The sequence below is a fragment of the Poecilia mexicana genome, unplaced genomic scaffold (genome assembly GCF_051168715.1).
Source record: "Poecilia mexicana isolate PSO_F unplaced genomic scaffold, ASM5116871v1 scaffold_2, whole genome shotgun sequence".
Taxonomy (NCBI): Eukaryota; Metazoa; Chordata; class Actinopteri; order Cyprinodontiformes; family Poeciliidae; genus Poecilia; species Poecilia mexicana.
Window position 1 is genome coordinate 34,777,646 of NW_028263371.1, and position 21,897 is coordinate 34,799,542.

At 40.5% G+C, this 21,897-nt stretch overlaps 1 long non-coding RNA gene across 2 annotated transcripts; it reads left to right on the plus strand.

Moving 5' to 3' along the window:
• The first annotated feature begins 1,333 nt into the window (after nt 1-1,333).
• LOC148160812 (uncharacterized) lies at nt 1,334-4,351 on the plus strand. Of its 2 annotated transcripts, XR_015765963.1 has the most exons (4): nt 1,334-1,484; nt 2,499-2,592; nt 3,168-3,323; nt 4,125-4,351. It is a non-coding gene; the product is annotated as an uncharacterized LOC148160812 (long non-coding RNA). The 2 variants fall into 2 exon arrangements; XR_015765962.1 differs by lacking the exon at nt 1,334-1,484 and having other exon boundaries at nt 2,332-2,592.
• The last annotated feature ends 17,546 nt before the right edge of the window (nt 4,352-21,897 follow it).

Sequence of the window (21,897 nt, forward strand, 5' to 3'; positions counted from 1 at the left end):
GGGCTGACCGTACATGGGTTGGACCTGGGCATGCGTATGTAGGCCCCATTCCTTTTTTATGTGGGCTAACTGGGGATGGGGCAAAAATGGGCAACACTATGTGGGGCCCATGTAGTTTCAGTATCATGGGCCCAACATGGGAAGCCCATGTGGGCTGACCACACTGAACCCACATGACATAAGCATGGGCTGACCATACATGGGTTAGACCTGGGCAGGAAAATGTAGACCTAAATCCTTTTTCATGTGGGGTAATGGGAAAATTTTTTTTAAATCTGATTAGACAATGTGGTTACCCTGTCACTTTTAAACTTTTTACTATATGTCAAAAGCAAAAGCTGCAAGAGCAAGATTATAAAAACTTTGAAAAAAATTATGAGATGTCAGATTGATGGCCTTTAGCTAAGGAAATTGTTACTCAGTTGGCCTGTATTGGAGCTGATAAAAGGTAAATTGTTGAAGCAATTGTATAAGCTTTCTACAAAATGAAAAGCTCTCCTTGGATGGTTACCTCGTCTTGGAGGTCATAAAGAGGTATTGTATTTGAACCATGCTCACTACATGATTTCTGTGTCTGGCTCATTTACTAACACCGACATTACACTAGGGTTCCAGAAGACCAAAATATGCTTCAATGCTTTATTTTTTAAACCAGTTCAGTATTGTTCAAGCTACACTTTGAAGTCCTAGCATTTTACTTTTTATTATTTTACACTAGAACAGTCCAGATGTCCTAACATTTTTGTGACATTATCTGTTAAATATGCATAATCTTCTGCTGCTCACTCAAAATAGGTAATGGTTCAGAGTGGACTTTTGTCCTTGCTTCTTTTTTTAAATGTAATTTAATTTTATTTTATTATCAATAGGATGTTCAGACATCCAAAGTGTTCATTGCAGCTTTTTCACAGAAGGACTTAATTCTTATTTGGAGAAATAGTTCAGATCAGATCATCGTGAAAAATATTACAAAATGTTTAGAAAATGAATTCAAACAAAACTCAAGTGAGAAAGACAAGAGTAAAATTTTTAGCATCTGTTTTTTCATCTGTAAACATTTTCCAAGTTGTCAGCATAAATAAAATAAAAAAACTAAACATTTCTATTAATGATTATTTTTTATATCTTTTAATCTTTTTTCAATAATCTTTTTAACCTTTTTGTTCATTTTTTCTCTGGCACCGTTGCCAATAAAGGTTGGTGAATTGAAGTAGATACTTTACACATCCACTAAAGAAAGTAGTTCCAAAACACATTTGAATAAGGACGACTATATTTATTTATTTTTATTGAGAAAATTTGTGAGTGCTACATTGGTTTTACATTTGTTAAACCGATGTATTACTCTCAAAATTAATCTCGTGTTTCTTGGAGAACGTACAATTGTTAACTGCGGATGGATATGCGGTTTCAAAATCAAACGTAGTCCCATCAGTCCGTTGGCGCGGAGTCTGCAGGTTCGCTGGCCTTCTACTAAAGAATCTGTAAGTACACTTCTGTCTGTTTTGTCTGTATTGTATCAAATTTTAGGGAGAGATTTTAAATCGCTAGTTAAAACATTTGTTGCTCGTAATGGTTCGGATGACCGGAGTACCCCGAAAGACCTAATTAGTTGTTTCTTCTTTTTTTTGGCTTTTTTTTTGTTTTTCTTTTAGGTGATTTTTTTTATATTGTTAAAACACACACAATAAGTCATTTGCCATTATTGAGGTAAGAATATTTGGATGCAGAGCGATTTCAAACTGTTCTGGGCCAGATCATTTTCAAATACGCTGCGGCGCCATTCACCGGTAAATTTGAGCGCCAACGCGGCAGAATAAAATCGGTTCACTAATGAATCTACGTTGCTAGCGGAGGTTGCTTTTAAAGTACCTTGACACGATAAAACCACTTACATTATTTATAAAGAGTAACTACTTCGCTTTCATTCTGTGTACATGGGTTTTTAACAATCTTTCTCGCAGCCAATTAAGCCAGCATGCATAGCTGGGATCCATTAATTGTGCATTTTTAATTATTATTATATTTTTTTCTTCATGAAACTGCATTGAATCGTGTCGTTATGGGCTAGATAGGTAATGATGAATGGGCATGGGTTTTGTCTGGGCTAACTACAGGAGGCCCATATGTTTAACCTAAAATGGGACCCATATTGTCAGCCCATTTGGGCTAAATGTAGACTGTATTCAGCATTATTGTGGGCTAACTGAGAATGGGACAGAAATGGGCAACACGAAATGGGGCCCATGTGGTTTCAGTATATTTGGCATAAAAGCTTTTTTCTAAATAGAATGAAGGCATAGTAGTAAATATTTTAAAATCATGTTTGTTTTATTGTGTAAGTGACATTTTAAAGCGTTTTATTCTGTCATCGTTTGACTGCAAAAAACATGACAAGTGGGTGTTTAGGTCTCAACTAGCCATTTGTTTGGTCAATGCAAATGGGAGCTTTAGATTTACCAATGTTTTAATACTTTTTAAAAAATTATTTTCTACAGACTACTATGGAGAAGCGTGAAGAAGGCTTGCAAGGGCAGAAGTGACATCAGATCTTCAAAGAGATAATGATATTCCAGAAAAGCGACGTAGAAGGTAACGTGGAACAGGGACTTCTGTAACACACAACTCTAGATCAGTGGTTCTTAACCTGGGTTCGATTGAACCCCAGGGGTTCGGCGGAGCCTCTGCCGCGGAGGGAAAAAAAACTTGTGTAAAGTCGTGATGCGCCGCTTTGCCATCATTTGCTGCGGAGGATCACGTTACATTGCTTAGCCAATCAGTGCTGCGGAGGAGCGCAGGGATGGGGCAAGGAGGGGGGGGGGGTTCGGTGAATGCGCATATGAAACTGGGGGGTTCGGTACCTCAAAAAAGGTTAAGAACCACTGCTCTAGATCTTCTGTCTCCCTGGTTGTCATTTGAGCTGCTCTCAGTTCTTTTACCCATTTGGTTCTCCTTGCTTTACTTTTTCCTTCTAATCCTTCAAAATTTATTGACTTAAATTGATACAGACATTAACAATTGGCATTTTGTTCATGTATAAAAAGTAAGCTTATAAACTATATATGTGTGAAACAATATATAGCTTATAACAAATCAATTAATAAAAACTAAATGTATCATGTGTCCTGATTTTAAAATGTTGTCTTGTAATTGTCATTATACTTAAGGTTGTCATGGTTGCAGAAATTGGAGGAGGGTCCTTAGATGATGCAGTACAACAAGCTGTGCGATTCCTCATGTCCCCTGAATTGGCCCTCCAGTTCAACCTGTTTGGCCGACATAGGAAACAAGTTCCGGGACCTGCGTCTCTGATGTTTTGTATGGTAAAGATCAGTTTTTATATTCACGTTTTTTCTTGAACATTTGTTAATTTTGGTTGTCTTATGCCTTTTGTTCATTTTTAGTAATCTTTTTTTTTTTTTTTTTTTTTTTTTTTTTTTTAGATTAAAAACTGAGACTTCAATTTTTGGTTTAATTCACATAGTATTCTTTCACTGTGCTCTCAAGAACTTAAAGATTTGATTGCTGACAAAATTTGAAGGTAATATTGTTTGCATTTCAAACAGTATTAACAAAATATACAAGACCATGATAGAACCTTTATGTCAGTAGTTGATTTATATACATTAATATATTTTAAATTTACAATAAGAATATAGTGTGTGTACTAGGGATGCTCCGATCAGGTTTTTTGCTTCCAATTCTGATACCGATCACCCATGGGGCTCATCTCTGCCGATCATCTGGATTGGCTGTTATTTTTTCACTTTAGGTATAAATGATAACATGTTATCTGGCAAAATTAAAAAGTCTGCGCAGTGTGATGGAAAGAGTAGATCAGCTGCACATGCAGGCTGCGAATGAGATACAGGTGATCTGCAACAAGAGGCCGTGATCAGCGATCACCAATCAAACACATTTTCACGGAAATTAACCGATTATGATTGCTGATCGATCTGCACACCTCTATGTACATAATAATAATGACTCCAGAGTGCTTTGATTTTGGCAGATCCCTGCAAGCATTTCTGCCCCTTGAAGGGGAAGAGATGCACATTTCATTAATGTTACATTGTACTAAAAGTAAAACACTAATGCAATTTCTACCTTTGCTTGTTTTTTAGGGGCACTTAAAAGAAATGGATCCATCCACGGAATCACACAAAGATACGGAAAAGGCACTCGAAGTGGGTTACTGGAGCCCCGGACAGAGGTGGAAATAGAAAAGTTAGAGCGACTAGGGAGGCAGCCAGCTCAGACTCAGGTGGGCAGGTTCCAAGATGGACAGTTACAATGATGTATGAGAGCTTTCAAGTGTGGCATATAGGTTATTAAAAATATTTGACAAAAATGTAGTGTGAAAGAGCTATGTAGGTGTGTGTGTGTGTGTGTGTGTTGATATATATTTATATGTATTTATATATAGATGTACAGATCTATCTATATAGTTGCATATCTAGATATAGATCTATATACATTTATGTATCTACATATTTACATAACTAGATGCATAGTTATCTAGATAACAAGATATAGTTATTTAGAAATATAACTAGATATATAGATCTATATATATAGAGATAAATATATATTTACATAGCTAGAAATCTAGTTATATAGATAATTATATATCTACATATAGATCTATGTTTATACATTTGTTATATTAAACTAGTTTCTGTTATTTTCAAATCTGCCATATGAATAATTTTGTAGATTTCTTTTGCCAGTGCATTTCTTGTGGCATCATTTGCTCTGTGTCAATAAAGCTCTTATAATTGACGAGTTAAAAAAACTGAATATTTTAAATTACCAAATAAAAACCTTGACCAAAAGACATTTTTCATCTCTTTTTCTTTAATGCAGGTTTTGTGCTAAAGCATTTTAATACTTTGGTTTGTTGATTAAGATTGTATATCTATTAATGTAATTCACTTTCAGGTTAGGTGAGAAAGACCCCATTGTTCCTACTGGAATGAGGCATCTGGGCCCCACTGAAAACCCAGTCAGCACCCATTTAAATCTACCTGGGCAAACCCATATGGGGCCACCATGGAACCCGTGGACAAACCCACTTGGTGCCCATATTCTAGCCCAGTTTAGACCCAGTTGGGGCCCAGGTAAAAATGAAAGCTCCCAAGTGGGGCCAAGATGGGCCTCATGTAAGTTACCCATCTGGGCCCCACTGAAAACCCAGTCAGCACCCATTTAAATCTACCTGGGCAAATCCATATGGGGCCACCATGGAACCCGTGGACAAACCCACTTGGTACCCATATTCTAGCCCAGTTTAGACCCAGTTGGGGCCCAGGTAAAAATTAATGAAAGCTCCCAAGTGGGGCCCAGATGGGCCTCATGTAAGTTACCCATCTGGGCCCCACTCAAAACCCAGTCAGCACCCATTTAAATTACCTGGGCAAACCCATGTGGGGCCACCATGGAACCCGTGGACAAACCCACTTGGTACCCATATTCTAGCCCAGTTTAGACCCAGTTGGGGCCCAGGTAAAAATTAATGAAAGCTCCCAAGTGGGGCCCAGATGGGCCTCATGTAAGTTACCCATCTGGGCCCCACTCAAAACCCAGTCAGCACCCATTTAAATCTACCTGGGCAAACCCATATGGGGCCACCATGGAACCCGTGGACAAACCCACTTGGTACCCATATTCTAGCCCAGTTTAGACCCAGTTGGGGCCCAGGTAAAAATTAATGAAAGCTCCCAAGTGGGGCCCAGATGGGCCTCATGTAAGTTACCCATCTGGGCCCCACTCAAAACCCAGTCAGCACCCATTTAAATTACCTGGGCAAACCCATGTGGGGCCACCATGGAACCCGTGGACAAACCCACTTGGTACCCATATTCTAGCCCAGTTTAGACCCAGTTGGGGCCCAGGTAAAAATTAATGAAAGCTCCCAAGTGGGGCCCAGATGGGCCTCATGTGAGTTACCCATCTGGGCCCCACTCAAAACCCAGTCAGCACCCATTTAAATTACCTGGGCAAACCCATGTGGGGCCACCATGGAACCCGCGGACAAACCCACTTGGTACCCATATTCTAGCCCAGTTTAGACCCAGTTGGGGCCCAGGTAAAAATTAATGAAAGCTCCCAAGTGGGGCCCAGATGGGCCTCATGTAAGTTACCCATCTGGGCCCCACTCAAAACCCAGTCAGCACCCATTTAAATTACCTGGGCAAACCCATGTGGGGCCACCATGGAACCCGTGGACAAACCCACTTGGTACCCATATTCTAGCCCAGTTTAGACCCAGTTGGGGCCCAGGTAAAAATTAATGAAAGCTCCCAAGTGGGGCCCAGATGGGCCTCATGTAAGTTACCCATCTGGGCCCCACTCAAAACCCAGTCAGCACCCATTTAAATCTACCTGGGCAAACCCATATGGGGCCACCATGGAACCCGTGGACAAACCCACTTGGTACCCATATTCTAGCCCAGTTTAGACCCAGTTGGGGCCCAGGTAAAAATTAATGAAAGCTCCCAAGTGGGGCCCAGATGGGCCTCATGTAAGTTACCCATCTGGGACCCACTCAAAACCCAGTCAGCACCCATTTAAATCTAACTGGGCAAACCCATGTGGGGCCACCATGGAACCCGCGGACAAACCCATTTGGGGCCCATATTGGCAGCCCACTTTTATCCCATATGGGGCCCACATGGGTATGCTGGCTGGGAGTGTTATGTTTTTAGGCTTGATGTTTATTTTGTGATTCTTAAGAAGTGATCAGCTGAACACAGTGGTGGCTCACACTTCTTCTACTGTTGGTGAAGGTCATCCTAACATGGAATTCTGCAGCACATCTACTGTTAAAGTTGACATAGTCAAGCTAGTTTAACTGACCTACTTCCCTCATTTTTTTACTTCAAACTTTAGACTGATCTGTGAAATGTGATTTGTAGTCGTCATAGTGCTGACAATCAAACACTGCGACCCTTTTTCTTTTACATTAGGTCCAATTTCAAGATGTTGAATTATGAAGTCAAATTTCTTTTAAGTCATGTAGAGCATTTTTATAACATGTGTAACATAGTTACCTGATTGATATAAAATGGCATTGTGAGGCTGGAAAATCCACAATATTGTCTCTTTTTATGGTTCTTGTGCAAGTTGTTTGTTGCAAACACTAAAAAATTTGAACTTTGCAACTAAATCTAATTTGCAGTGCAGATTAAATAATTTAGGTCTATCTACGTTCATCTGGATGGATAGTTGGATGGATGAACAGATGGATATATTATTTATGACCGAGTAGAGATTGAACTTTGAAACAAATACATAATGTTTATTTGTTAACTCTGGAAAAAAAAAAAAGAATAATGCATTTCTTTTTGCCAGCGCGTCCTGAGGTCTAATCCATGATGCTGGGTATGGAAATAATATTTCAAGGACATTTGGGTGCTGCCTGAGGGGCTTCATTTCAGTGGCTATTTGGTTTCCACCATCTGCATCTAATCGATACTTTGAGAGCATCAGCAGCTCTTCTTGCTGTGTGGAAGGACCACAACTTTTCAAGAAGTCCTGCGCCAGAGTGATACTTCCCATCTTCTCTTTCTTCTCCTCCATTTCTCAAGGACAGGACAGTTGGGAGCTGATACCATGCTGCAACCTGATCTATATTCTGGACAGACGGTGTACTATATAAAGCCTCTGTTGAGCATACCTGCCCCACTTTTCTCTAAAACCTCCTGAAGCTTCCACTACAAGTGAGCATCAGATAAAGCTGGCTGTTGAGAGGTGAAAGGCTGTGCACAAACAGCTTTCTACTCCCAACATCTCCTTAGTCATTCAAAGACTGTTTTCACAGTTTTTGTCGCTCTGCTACTTTATCTTCTCAACTGACACAGCAATTCATTTTCTGGTACTGGTCCTGTTTTATAAAATCATGTTTAGAACCATCAACATACTGAGACTATCCTCTTTATTTTCAATATAATGTTCTGGTTTTAAACAGGAATTTCTGTTATTTCCTTCATTTTAGATACATCCGCTCTCTGTTGTAAATTCCAGTATTGTTAAAGTTGATTTCAAACTGCTCTCAGCAGATGGATTCCCCACTGGGAAATTGGGAGCGACTCCAGCTAACCCCAGTGACGATTTGTGACACATATGACCACTCCTCACATCAGCAACAGTAAACTGTTGAGGAACTGCGTTTATTTTACAAGACTCATGCCTAACACTGCATCTAAAATAAATGCTACATGTAGCGCCTTCAAGTCCAATTTGAACAAATTAAAAAGTGTTTGCTTGTGGTAAGTAAGGCTTAAGCTTTAAGGTAAGGCAATTTTATTTATGTAGCACATTTTCAGCAACAAGGCAATACAAAGTGCTTAAGTGATGTAAGAGGAACTGCAGTCAACGTGAAGTTATCGCTGTTACCCTGGATGTGACATCAAACCCAGACTGCAACAGATCCTAGTTACCACGGTCACTGATGACGGTTGGTAAACAGTTTTCCTGCAATAATATACAGTTTCTCTACCAACATTACAGATGCAGCAAGCCAGCAATCATGAGCAGTGTATACATGAGCTGACAGTGCAAAGACTTTTCTCCTGCCTCAGTGTCTGTTTCTGAACAGGAATGCTGTATCTGCAGATGGCAATAGAACCACAGAGAGGAGGCAAAGGAGCTTAATTTTTTCATAGATTATCTTTCTCATGGTTTATTGTGACATGACAGTTTTGGTAAACTATGTAAAAAGAAAAATAAACTGATCTTAATCAGAGTTTTTATGTCCAAATGGGTGAGATTGTGGCACAGGAAGAGATGCAGCCTTTAAGCATGCTATTTGTTGTTTCGCACATTTTTCTCAGTAGACATTTTATAGTTACTGGACATCAGTCAGCATCAGTAAGGGCCATATATTGGGTCAAATATCTACCCATGTCTTAAAGAGGCAGTATGTACTTTCTACATTACCTTCATTTGTTCTAAAAACTATATTTCAAAAATGACTTGAATGAAATTTAATGCCTTGTTTCTCAATTTCTCAAGTTTTACACACATTTTCAATGGAATCCTGCTGTTTTGATTTTCTCATTCATTGCCATTAGTTTCATTTGCGCTATCTGTTCATTTCTTTGTCTGGTGAGTGTTTCTGTGTTGAGGTTTTTCTTAGTCTTACAGTTCTTGGGTATTTGGATTTGTTTTCTTAGATTACTGCAGGGTTTGTTTCTCCTTTTGGTTCCAGGTCCTCAATTCAGTAATCAAGCCAATTGTACCCACCTGTTTTTCCCAGCCTTGTTTATTCCACTCACCTGTTTCACCAGCTTTTGAAATTTCTATGTATTCTCAGTTCCTAGTTTCTACTTAAGTTTTTGCTTTTTTGAGAAAATAAATCAAATTAATGCCACACTTCAGCAGACGTCTGTGGTTTGGCTCTCAAAGACCCAACATGTCAGCCCCTTTGAAATGTAGGCTCCATTCACTGAGTTAAAGAACAATAACACTAAAATGGTGTCAAAATAAGTCATTACCATGATTGGCTGCACCTCTCCTATATAAGCTCCTCTGCTATTGGAGCATTCTGTTTGCTGCTCTGTTGCTTATGAAAGCTAAGTGCCCACCATGTAATCCTGTTAGAGATTGGAGTGTGATTCATGATCTTTAGTGGATGACATCCTTTTTTATTCTTCCTTCATTTTTCATGTCACTGTCCTCTGAGTGCAACACTGAAATAGCCTTACACTCCAAGACTTCACTAATGCGCTGTGTGAAATCGCATTGTGTTCAATAAACTACTCTTACTGCTTGTCTGAGAGCAAGACTGGAAATCCAACAGAAGTATTTGTAGAGCACTTACAATGTATAGCTGTATGTTTGTTCAAGACAAGCTAAAGTAGTAAATTATGCTTCTCAGTAAAGATTGGTTGACTTGGTAAGAAACATTAGAAACCTGAAATTAAAAAAAAGGAAAGAACTTTCCTATTCTTGATCAAACTGAGGTTTTCCCAAAAAACCCAAAATAAAATCCAGTGCATACAGTAATATATAAATTCAAATCTCTACTTCAATGTCAAATCCAGAATCAATAATATGCTCAAATATAACAAATGCAGAGAAAATACTTAAATTTTACCAACTCATTCCTCAAAACTTAATTACTCTTCTCCTGTTGACTTGATATTCTACCCACAATTTTCCTCATATTTCTGCCAATAATTGATTCTAGTAGTAAACTCGTCCCTCTTGTTGGGTGTTTTCCCCATAGGCTATAAAAACAGTTGTCAAAGAAAACAAATCATTACTGTAGAGTTAGAGGCCAATCTCCAACATTTTTTCAAAATTATTGTGTGGATATCCCATAACTTTCCCAAGCTGAAAAGAAAAAAAAACAATAATTTATCTTTGTACCTAAAAACAAACTCTGGATGCAATGATAGAACATCCAAAAACACAAGAAGACAATGACAGTCAGCCTTCTGTCACCTGAAGAACATTTCTAGCACTAGAACTAATATACCAGCAGGATTAAGAGAAACTCATACATGTGTGTGTCTTCAGTCCCATTGATTATTGCAACAGTGTCTTCACAGGTCTACCAAAAAATCCTGCTGCACCAAGATCCACTCAAGGAAACTTAACTTTCTTTTCACTTAACTTTAAATGCAAACAAAACGGAGTGGCACCAGTTTTAGAGTTTGTAGGATTTCCTTTTTTTATTTTAGCAAAAGACCAATAGTCATTTCTTCTGCTAGTGCTAGACTCACATTGTTTTTTTTTTTTTTTGGTTGTATTTACCCACAATGCCCTGCGCTGTAGCTTCATACTTTTGAAGTGGTCTCTGGTGCACTTGGCATTCATTTACATTCAAGTCACCCTTCAACCAAACTGAGATCTATGTTTGTAGGCAGAGCTGTGTTTGGTGTTTTTGGTCCACATCTCAGTTCAGTTGCACATGGATACATCCTGAAATGAACCAAATGAGCTAGGCAAACGAGCCAGAGTTTGATTAAAGTGGACTCAACAGGCCTTGTATGAATTAGACTGAATTTCAGCAACACATTGTGAGGAGCCTCTGGAAGGATATTACTGATGAAAACACAAAATGAAGTGAAACTTCTGCATTTAAAGGAAGGTAAAAAACAGAGCCAAACGACTTGTTTTGTTTAGAAGGTGATCCAGTTGCACAGACGATTTACCAAACAGCAGCTACTTAATGAAAGACTGGCCCAACCATGTTTAAGCAAGTTTGTTGACCTACTTTGTTCAATTTTCTTTCAATTTCTGCTTTAGTTTCAAAGGAATTCACACTGAATTTCACTTCCACTTCTAAACGTCCTGTTTGCTTTAGCTGCTTAGCTGCTGCTCCTGACTTGCTGTCCCAGCCTGCAACTAATGGGATTTTAGACAGTTGGTGGGGAATTGCTTTGGGTTTCAGTTCCATAGGTGGTCGATTGCTAATATAACCGTACAGCTTGCTTGTCCAGTGAAGCTCACGTTGATTGTTACTTAATAAAAAAACAGTTGAGAAGCAAGTCACAGGAGCTGCGACAGCATTGTTCATCTGAAACATCCAATTTGCCCTGGATTCATCCTAATGCAGCAGTCCTTGTAGCTCTGGATTAGAGGGTTAGCTGCAAGACACCTGCGAGTCTCAGAACACATTGATTGATTCAGGATTTCAGGAGACAAATCCAGCTCTTTGGCAAGCTTTCACAACTTCCCAGTTTTATCTGTGGCCTTTCCACGCAGAATGCAGAACGGAGGAATCAATGTGGCTACTAAAGCCTTTAGCTGGATGTCAATGGAACACAACTGAGAAAACTTGCACGTAGAGGAAGTGGTGTTAATGATAAAATTATGAACCAATAGTGGCAAAGATCAGCAGCTTCAGGTTCTTCCAAAAAAACATGCCTACAACCTTGAACTTCTCCATTATGTTAAAGCCAATAATTTGAATATATTTTGTAGGATTATATCTAACAAAGTGCATAATGGAGAAGTGGAATGAAAAGCATTCATGGCTTCCAGAAAAGTGTGGAGTGTGTTGGTATGCCGCCCCAGTTTACTTTGCTACCCTCAAGAGTGGCGACAAGAAATTGTTTTTCAGTTTATCAAGATCCATGCAGGGAGCATCACCATCTGATTAATATTATTCTCATTCACTGCAAAAACACAAAATCTTACCAAGTAAATTTGGTTTAGTTTTAATAATACCAAACTAACTCACAAGTAACTTTTCAGCAAGATAAAACTGTTTTAGTGCTAGTTATAAGTGAAATAATCTGCCAGTGGAACTAATTTTTTCATCAGTATTCATGAATTACTGACTTGGAACAAGCTCCTGCATCTTGCTGAAAAGTTACTTGTAAGATTTTGTCTTATTTCAAGTTTACTAAGATGTTTGCCAAAAAACGAGACCAAGTACTTACTAGTATAATTTTTTGTTTTTAAAATATAAAAACACAAAATTGTTCATTATATAATTATTTCTTTATTTTTGACTAGCTTTACAAACCCCTTTGCCCTAAGCACAGGAAGTCCCGCCCACCAAGTCCAGAAGACAGAAGCGATTTAAGATCTTTTTTTTTCCAAGTAGCAGCTCATCTCTCTTCAGTCACAAACATAATCTATTAAGAGACTGAGAAATGTTTCACACTTTTATCAGCACATATTCATCTTTTATTTCATGGTTTATATTTTATTTTTGAATAACTTTGACTATGTTACATGAATTTCACACAAGACAAAAGGATTGTAAACAGTTATTACAATTTATTGGAATAACTTTTTTTTGCAATATCAGAGATATTATCAGAACAGATGATGAGCTTTCTGCATGATGATTTTCCCTTTCCCTTCTGTTGCTTGAACATGACCACTAACTTGTTTCAGCTTTTAAATGAATCTCCATAGAGCAAACAGTTTTGGTTTTGCATAACGAGGATTTGGTCTGGATATGATCTACATAAATATTAACAGGGTTTCCTCTAAATGCTTGGACAGGAAACAGATGCTTTATGCTTGGGACAAACTTCATTTGGAGTAAAATTACCATGAGAGAAAACAAATCTGGGAACGTTTTCTGTTCTTGGAGGCTTTGGGGACAGGAGTGGTTCTGAGTTAGTGATGTACCTGAATGCAGGTGTGATGGACTTCAAGCTGTTCTGTAGTAACTAATAGGAAAGTTTGACTGCAGTAGCCACCACTACTAAGGAGCACAGCAAGAAAACAGTTTTAGGCCAAATATTAGAGAATTAAACAAATTTAAACAAAAATGTCACAGTCTGCACAGTAACAAAAGATAAGACCTTAAGGACCAATTTGTGCAGTGTATCTGTGGGTGTTAGCTACTCTTTAAGGAATGTTTTCTGTCTCAATTTAAGACATAAAAAATAATCACAACCAAAAGATATTCATGAGTTCAGGTGGCCCAGTTAAAGGCCAAAACAAACAGAAAAAGTTAGTTTGTAAAGAATGGACAAAGTGTCAGACTGTAGATGTTTAAAGCTCTGATGGACTCCAACCCAGTTATCTCATTTTGCCTTATAGAAATTCTTTGTTGGTCCAAACATAATGATAGACTCTAATCAGATGATTTCCTTATACACATAAATATAATTACATTACACTTTTTTTTTTTTTTAAATGTGCAACCTTTTAGATTCAAGTAATGCAGCAAAAAGATGTTAACCGTTAGCCATGCCTGAACTTTATACTTTTTCAAATCCAAAGGAAAAATAAAATTCACATCTCAAGCTAATATGATGTAGTTCTGGTGTTTCACACAGTCGGTGCAAAACTGCAGCTGCTTCAGAAAGCTGACCATCTGCACCGTTTCTCTCTCCTTGTTTAAAGCGATGAGCTGCTGAGTCACCGTCACTTTGCTTCATAACTTGACGAATGTTCCTGGAGCTGATTGAGATTGAACTCACTGCTCTTCCCAACTGAGCAGCTCTCTGCTCAGTTCGTGGTCCACAGCTAATCCACATGTTTGCAATTTTCAGTGACGTAAATTACGAGCCGATCAATGAATGAGGTCAGCTGTCAGTGAAATGGTTTTAGTGCCGTACCTGGCTCAGTCCTGTTAGCTCTGAAGTGGATATGAAAATCTGAGAATACTCAGACAGTCACACCGAATTTGCTAATCCAATAAAGAATCTGTCCTCTACCAGGCCGGTGAGAGGCGGTCTAGTGGAAAAGCACCTGTAGACATTTACGTCACAACATGACTTCTATTGTGTTTCTACAAAATTGTTGTTGGGACCCTCTGTTCATGTTGTCAGTGCCTGAAAGATCTAAATGTTCACAAACAGCAAATTGATGTTACAACTTCATATTAAAGGGGTCAGACGTTAGACACTGGAAAACGTTTCATTTTCACCAGATAGTAGCAGGTCAGATCCTGACCAGACAAAGCCAAGTTAACTCCAGGCTGCTTGTAACACACCCAAGAAAACTAAAGGGAACAATGTAACAGCATCATTTAACACAAGAAACCTGCAATTTGCTTTTGTTTCACTGCAATGAAAAACTATGAAGCACTGATATACATATGATGATCTTCCACAATGCAGAGCTCCAAAGCTTGGATTATGATATTCACAGGCAGAGAGTGACTGCAAATCCTTCCAAGATGGAATACTTAAGCAGCACATAAGCTGTTTGATGATAAACTCAAGATTCAAAGTGGAATTCTTTAATGTGCATGAAATTTAAAATAAATCAATAACGTGCTGATCTATTAAGGGAGGCCTTTAATACAAGATGCTTGTTGGCCTTGGAAGGTTTGCCAAAGAAAATACTTCTATGTTTGTACTCATGGAATGGGATTTCATGTTTAAGGGACATTCCTTCCAAAACAAAAAATAAAACTTTCAAAAATCCTTCAGTTCTGTATATATACACATATATAAAACAAGTTTTATGTATATGTTATTTTATTCTCTCATCAAAATCATACCTAAAGAGTTTCTTTTTTTCTTTCATGCATGTTTGTGAAATTGTTTAATCTTCCATGTCAACCATTCAGCTTCCACCTCACAGAACACCCGTCTCCTCCTGCATCCCCACTCAGCTCCTTCAGACTAGCCAGCCCCAATTAGCAAACTGTGGAAATGCAAATGAGCTCTTTATATAAGCTACTGTTGAGTGAAACTTTGGTACAAACTTTGTTAAATAGAGGAGCCCTGTTGGAATTGGTTCCTGGAGGCGGAGTTTCAGAAGGAGCAGGCGGTTTTAAAGACACAGAGGTTCAATTTCAAGGTATTAAATTAAAAGTGTTTGAGTTGTTCAGCTTTCACTAATGAGTACATCAGAATTTCTACTTGACTGAGGACAACATTTTTTTCTTTGCTTCTGCTCTGCCACTGTAGAACCTTTCTGTTGCTTTCTAGAGTTTCTATTACAATGTGTGCAAAACTTTGTCAATATCCCAACTATACTAAAATCACACATTGATAAGTTTGTTCATGCGATGAGTCATTATAAAACCGTCATCCTTCTACCACTTCCTGTCTTCTTTTGTCTTTTCTGCCAGTACTAACCTCCAGTTGTTGATCACATGATCTGTGTAATGTGAAAAAAAAACACCTCATCTGAGTGCAATACCTTTTCATCAAAGAATTTCAGGTTTCCAAAATTTTCCATGTCTCTATATTGAGCAAATTCAATGTCGTAATTCCAATTTGCGCAATTTGATGCTCACTGGAAATGCAGCTTTGATGTCTGTTTTGGGTGGATTCAGATAAACATTTTAATGTTGCTACAGTAGAGTTTTGCTAGCTTCCTTCAGCTCCACTGGGACTTCTAAAGAATTGGCTGCTGGTTCTCCACGTGGCAGATCCACAGATGTTGAGCTGAGATCTTTCTGAAAGTTCATCAGCGCTTAATGACTGCACAAATATTTAAAAGTTACCCAGTGAAGTGAAGAACCCTCCTGCTGATGGAAACACCTGAGCAGTTTCATTGCTTGCAGCTAGTCAGAGTTGTGTTAATGAGGGCATAAAGCAGTGTGGCAGCAGAGCTGTGTGCTCCCCAGGGGAGAATAAAATTACACAGCGACAAATGGCACACTGAGATTTTTCATGTTAAAATGACAGAAGCATGGTAGAAGACATTTGAACTGCTGGCTGCTTGTAAGGCTGAGTGTTTTCTTTGCAGTGTTCAGGACTCATGGGTTGGTTACACTTCTCTGTTTTCTTAAACTGTTGAAAATTCAAATCAGAAATAATCAGCACATGACAAGCAAAGACATAATCACATACCAAGATAAAAACTTTAATAATATTTAATAAAATATATCTTGAAATACATACACTCACACACACACTAGTAAAAACCTTTTAAAATCACTCAACTTGATAGTTTCTAAGTAATATATATGGGCTGAATGAACCTAGTAGAGACCTGCAGGTGTGACCGGTGGAGTTCTGCGTTGTGTTTGGTGTGGTGATCAGACAAACCACAAGACATCAAGTCTGGGTTTGGAGGCGGTCTCCGTTTATTTATTCTGTCAATCGGGAGATATTAGCATTAGCACCTAGCATGTGCTCCAGTTCTCCAACCCGATCTCTCCCCAGTGGAACGAACAACAAAAGGGCCCACGCTAACGTACCTGTCAATCGGGAGATATTAGCATTAGCACCTAGCATGTGCTCCAGTTCTCCAACCCGATCTATACAAAATAATAGTTAGCATGCACAAATTATATAAAGGTGTAATAACAACTCAAATAAAAATATCCAAACACTTATCATTAATACAGAAGGAAAAATAAACATTTGAACTCTATAAATGAAAGGATTACAATAGATTATAAAACTTGCCTCTCCCCAGTGGAACGAACAACAAAAGGGAAGAGGAAATTAATAACTTAATATTTATAATAGTCCTGGAGGACCCTGAACAAAAGAAGAAGAAAATAAGGCGGAGTTGGAGGACCGAACCCCTTATAGTAGACACAGAAGAACACAACAACAGTCAAATAGAAGCAAACAAATACATGAAAGAACACATTTTGTGGAAATATACAACTATTAATATAGACCCAGTTACATTCACCCCCCTAGATTTACACAAAATTATAAAACCATAAGGAAAACAAACAAAAACCATACAACACAGGCCAAAAATTACCACAGCCAACTGACAAAGTCGGCAGAAGAGCCATCTAGTAAAAGATGAAGAGGTGACAGAAACCTATCAGACAGGATGTGGTGCCGTATACACCACACCGTTTTGGCCAATGACAATATTCAGAGAAATAAAATTGTGCACATGCCATCCACATACTCAACAAAACACTTGCCCAGAAGCATAACAATCAGGTGACCAAAGATGAAGTACTGGGAAAAACACACACACGTAAGAATAATAATAATTAAAAAAAAATAATTAAAAAAAAAATTACACAGCTGTAATAGTAGGTTTAACTTTTTGACTCTCAAAAACAGACTCAATTTGGGCCATAGACTCAATCAACCTACGCACTGGCTTGATAATCCTGCCAAGACGCGTAGTCACTCTGTGACCTAATCCCTGAAGGTCATTGAGGTCCCCTGGAGGGTTATGTGACTCAACGGAAGGGATTGAAGGAGCACCATCACCAGCCCACCCAAGGGGGGCAGAAGACAACCCATCAGAAGAGGGTAAGTCTTCGCTCTCACATGACGACTGTGCCTGAACCCAGGATGCCGTACGGGCCTCAGTAGACTCACTGGCACAAGGAGGGGTACCAGGCCCAAGGGTGTCAGTTCCTCTTTCCAAGGTAGAGGTATCGGGCTCCCCAGGGGCAGCAACAAAACTAACAGAGTGCTGCTCACCCAATGAAGGGTCCAAAGGCAAGAAGTTGACCTGGAGTAGGAGGTTGCGATGAACTGTCTTTTCACATCCTGACGAATCCCTGATCTTATAAAGGTTGAGGCCGGGTTTAGAAGCGATCACCTCAAAAACTGTAGACTCCCATTTATCTGACAGCTTACGTTTCCCTCTCGCGCCTTTGTTTGCCAACAACACCCGGTCCCCCACCAACAGAGGTAAACCCCTGACCCTTTTGTTGTACTGCCTTGATTGATGTCTCTGCTCAGCAGCACTGTGTTCTTGAGCCAGGGCCATAGCAGAATGCAAGTCATCCATGAGTGACTTGACATAGGCATTGTAATCACAAACTGTGTCATCACGAAGAACACTCTTGAAAATGAGATCAACCGGTAACCGTGGAACCCGTCCAAACATCAGGTAAAACGGTGCAAACCCAGTCGTTTCATGTGCAGTACAATTGTACACAAATGTCATCGACTGAATCATTTGTGGCCACTTCTGTTTCACTCTAGGGGGCAGAGATCTCAACATGCTCCCCAAAGTTCGGTTAAACCTCTCCGTAACGCCATTGCCCATGGGGTGGTAGGGCGTAGTGTGTGATTTCATAATCCCACCCATGTCCAATAACTCTGCCACTAACTCACTCTCAAAGCTTGGACCCTGGTCAGAGTGTATGCGCTGAGGGAAACCATATATACAGAAGAAACCCTCCCATAGCTTCTTTGCCACACTCTTAGCTGACTGGTCATGACAGGTGAAGGCATGTGCTAACTTAGTAAAGTGGTCAGTGATTACAAGCACATCCACAGACTTGTTGTGACTGTCTTCAGCTGACCAGAAATCAATGCACACTAACTCAAGAGGAGCACAGGTCTTTATACTCTCCAGTGGTGCCCTGGCAGCTGGCTCAGGGGTCTTACTGAGAACACATCTTGAACACTGCCTTACATGGTTACGCACATCCTTGTCCATATCAAACCAAAAAAAACGTTGACGAGCCAGCGACAAAGTGCGCGGCTGGCCTTGGTGACCGGCGTTGTCATGTATGCCAGAAAGTACCACTGAGCGAAGGGACTCTGGTACAACAAACTGGAAGCGCTTGTGTTTCGTCAAGGGATCTTTTGTAACACGGTAAAGAATCCCATCCAAAAGCACAAGTCTATCCCACTGCTTCAAAAGTTTCAAGGTCCGCTGACACTCGTTGTGGCGTTCACGTCTAGAAGGCCTCCGCTTCCTGGTCACATAATGGAGAACCCTGGAGAGCGTGGCATCACGCTCCTGTTGAGACTGAAGCTCCACCTTGGATAGCACAGAGGAAGCATCAACATTAGGAACAACAACCGATGGCAAGTGGTCAGCTAGGGATGCGGCACGGTGTCTAGGCGCCACATTCCAGTTGCTGATGGACGATAACACCGAAGAGACATCATCGTCAGACATGGAGACATTGACAGCCGTTGAGAACGGTAAGTCAACCAAAGACTGGGGATGGCAAGTCAGACAGACTCATCCTTCACATCACAGGCCTGCTTCAATAGGTCAGCATAGGGTTCTGCCAGCACACGTTCAGCCAGCGACTTGACAAACGGCCCTCTGCTCAGAGCATCCGCCACAATATTCAATCTGCCCGGGACATACTTGATGTCAAAGGTGTATGGAGAAAGCTTGGAGACCCAGCGTTGCTCACAAGCATCCAACTTTGGCTTGGTCAGAATATATGTGAGAGGGTTATTATCGGTCCAAACAGTGAATTTATGACCCTTGAGCCAATGACTGAATTTATCACACACTGCCCATTTAAGAGCCAAAAACTCAAGTCTGTGAGCGGGGTACTTGACTTGGCTACGACTGAGAGACTTGCTAGCAAAAGTAACTGGTCTTGCCCTCTCCTCACCCACTGGAACCTGAGAAAGAACGGCACCCAGACCATCAGTGGAAGCATCTGTGGAAAGGATGAAAGGCCTGTCAAAATCCGGGTGTGCCAAAACCACAGAATTGAGGAGTGCATTTTTCAACTGCACAAAGGCTGTCTCACACTCAGGTGTCCAATCAAGTGGCGTCAGTTTCCTGAATGTCCCAGGTCTCACATGATGACTGATACCCTTGTGTCTCCTCTTCTGGCCTGCAGTCAAGGCAAAAAGCGGTTTGGCAATACGAGAACATGCAGGGATGAAATGTTGGTAAAATATTACCATTCCAAGAAATGATCTAACCTTCTGCTGAGAGGGAGTGTGACCATCAGCCTCCATTAGATCTGCTTTTGTGAAGCCAGTTATTACTCTCACCTTTTCCTCATCAACAGAGACGCCAGATGCACTCACAACATGTCCAAGAAATGCCACAGACCGTCTCAGGAAGTGACACTTTTTCTGAGAAAGTTTCAAGTTGCTGGACCGCAGCCGGGAGAATACAACTCTCAAACGGTTCAATGACTCCTCTTCAGAAGATGCGAACACCAACAGATCATCCAAATAGCAGAGGAGACTGGAGAAGTTTAAGTCACCAAAGATACTAAGCATCATGCGCATGAACGATGCAGGACTGTTACAGAGACCTTGAGGGAGACGGTTATACTCGTATAGGCCAAGTGGTGTAGTGAAGGCCGTGAAACGTCTGTCGGACTCATGCAGAGGCACGTTGTAAAACCCAGAGGTCAGATCCATGGTGCTGAAGAAGGCATTCCCACCCAGGGCAGCAAGACAATCAGCTTGGTGGGGCAGTGGATGTGCATCTTTAACCGTCCTAGCGTTAAGCCAACGGAAATCAGTACATACTCTCAAGTCGCCATTCTTCTTCCACACCAACACCAAGGGTGAAGCATATTCACTGATTGACTTACTGATTATGCCTTTCATCTCCATCTCTGATAGCACTTCTCTCAACACTTGATATTGCGCTGGGGGCACCCTGCGGAAAGGCAACCTGAAGGGGCGAGCGTCAGATAGATGGATCCGATGGACAAACCCTTTTGCTTCCCCACAGTCCAAATGGTCCTTGGAGAACACATCCTGAAAGCTCAACAACAGATCAGCCAGCTTCCCCCTCCACTCATCAGACACTTCACAACCCTCTAAGTCCACATCACCAAGTCCACAGTCCTTTAGCATCTGCACAGGATCTGATGATTCACATCCCAGGGAGAACGAGGAAGTAGCCTGGTTTGACTGCACCATGCATGGGCCCGGAGTGACGGGAAAGTCCTCAACAGCCACACATGGGAATACATCAGCCAACTTACTATTGCGGCGCAATATAAGAGGCTTATCAGTGGGATTAAGAACCTTCATGGGAACCCAACGATCGCCCCACATCGGTGTAATAACCCGACCAACCAAGATGTTTTTCGGTGTGGAGCGAGCTGAAGTTGGTTCCACAACGACAGTGCTCCCAGGTGACACAGGAGCAGAAGAAGGAAGCCTTCCCCAAACAATGTATTCTCTTCGGGGTAGCAGTGTAACAGCCTGCTGTAATGTCACAGTACCCACCTTATCTGGTACCTCTGGGCTCAGCCACCGAGAGGTGCAACTCAGCAACTGGAGGAACTGTTCACAATCAGGGTCAGTTGTATGAGAGGACACCATCTCCCAGTATTTCCCATCAGATTTCATCTTTTGGATCACTGGTCGAAGCACATTTGTGCCAATAATCAACTCATCCCTCTGCCCAGGGACAAGGAACATCGGCACTAGACACTTAAGACAGTAGAGCTCCATGTTCAGCTCATAAATGCATTTAGGCCTTGTAACAAGTCCACCACAACCAACAAGGACAACTTTATCAGGAACAGGTTGTGGAGACAGGACAACACCTGCCGCTCTCAACTTAGCCTCTCCCATTTCACTAAGTGTACATGACATGCTGCCTGAGTCCAGCATCCCTCTCAGTGATGTCTGGCCACCAATCAACACAGGAGCATAAAACAACTCACTAGCTTCCTGAACTCTTTGTGAATCAACCAAAATGATTGTTTTCTCTTCGGGGAAGCTGTTACAACATTCAACATACACAGAGTGTGGATTAACAGAATCAGTGAGGGTGTTGTTTACATTGCCCATGCTGCCCCTCTCATCACACAGGCTGGTCAGTTTAAATCAACATGTGAAGCAGCATTTG